This window comes from Pristiophorus japonicus, chromosome 22, assembly GCF_044704955.1.
Source record: "Pristiophorus japonicus isolate sPriJap1 chromosome 22, sPriJap1.hap1, whole genome shotgun sequence".
NCBI classification, from domain to species: Eukaryota; Metazoa; Chordata; class Chondrichthyes; family Pristiophoridae; genus Pristiophorus; species Pristiophorus japonicus.
The window spans coordinates 31,147,320-31,148,720 of record NC_091998.1 but is presented as its reverse complement, the minus strand read 5'-3'; the positions used below and the strand labels follow the sequence as shown (position 1 = coordinate 31,148,720).

At 48.8% G+C, this 1,401-nt stretch overlaps 1 pseudogene; it reads right to left on the bottom strand.

Moving 5' to 3' along the window:
- Positions 1 to 725: 725 nt before the first annotated feature.
- Positions 726 to 968, bottom strand: LOC139235209 (U2 spliceosomal RNA; annotated as a pseudogene).
- Positions 969 to 1,401: the final 433 nt, after the last annotated feature.

Below are 1,401 nucleotides of genomic sequence, written 5' to 3'. Positions count from 1 at the left end.
ATTAGTGTCACAGCAGGGACATGCTGTGAGCTGGAGACAGAGCTAAGTACACTGCACAGAAACCTAAGTGAGGTGGAGGAGTGGTGCTATTGGTAAGGGATGACATAACAGCAGAAGCAATTTGAGTGGAAATTAGTAATGATAAGGGAACAAAGTAATAATTGGCAACCGCTATCTATCGACTGGCAGCTCAAGGTGAGAAGGTAAGGAGTGAGCTCGTAGGCAAAGTAGGGAGGCTGCAATTATTGTAATCTGATAATCACAGGGGATTTTCAATAACTCAGAGGTAATGTGGGCAGATCAGGGAGCACTGAAAGGGAGCGATGAAAGCAAGCAATTTCAGAGAAGTAATGAGTGATTGTTTCTTAGCACAGCACACGGAGCAAGTACTCGGGCAGATTTTATATTACATTTAATATTTAGCAGTCCACCAGAAGGGACCGGCAAATTGAAAGTAAGTGAATACTTGGCTTGTAGTGATCATTTCTACAGCTGGATTTGCGAGAATGGGGTCAGACCCAATATAAGTGATACATTGGGAGGTCTCGCACGGCATTGCTCACAGGTGGTACGGAACTGGTTGGCCCATCGCTGTAACACAGCATACTTTTTTTTTTAAATTCGTAGCCAATCGTTCCAATTCTTTGTCAAATCACAAACGCCAGAGGTCACCTTGCACATGCCAAGGATCACTCTGCGCCAATGCTCTTAGCCAAAAGGCCTAGAGCCACTGCACCGTTCCTGGAAGTACTGCAATACCAGGTTCGTGCCATGGAGGTGGATGGGTCAGGTCCCCCACACACCTCCGTGGAGGTGGATGGGTCAACCCTCCCCACCCACCTCCTGTTTCCAAAAATGCAAGCATATACCTTCCTGACCAGGGAGAAACCACCCGGAGGTCATGGTGGCTGGTCAGAAACGGTACTACACTTGATCTTAGCCAAAAGGAGCATACTTACTGAAATAATACGTGACGTGAGAGAGTCGGGGTATAAGTCACCTTACCATGTCAGTCAGTGGCTCAGTGATAGCGCTCTCACCTCTGAGTCAGGCGGTCGTGGATTCAAGCCCCACTCCAGCACTTATTCCAGGGTGACACTTCCAAGCGGTAGGTACTGAGGGAATGCTGCACTGTTGGATTGCCATCTTTTTTGGATGAGACGGATAGCACGCTTGCCTCTGAGCCAGAGGGTTGTGGGTTTGAGTTCCACTCCAGGGACTTGAGCACACAGATCTCGGCTGACGCTCCTGTGCAGTGGTGAGGGACAGCTGCACTGTCGGAGGTGCCATCTTTCGGATAAGACATTAAACCGAGGGCCCGTCTACCCTCTCAGGTGGAGGTAAAAAATCCCATGGCACTATTTCTAAGGATTGGGGACTTATTCCCGGTGTCCTGACCAA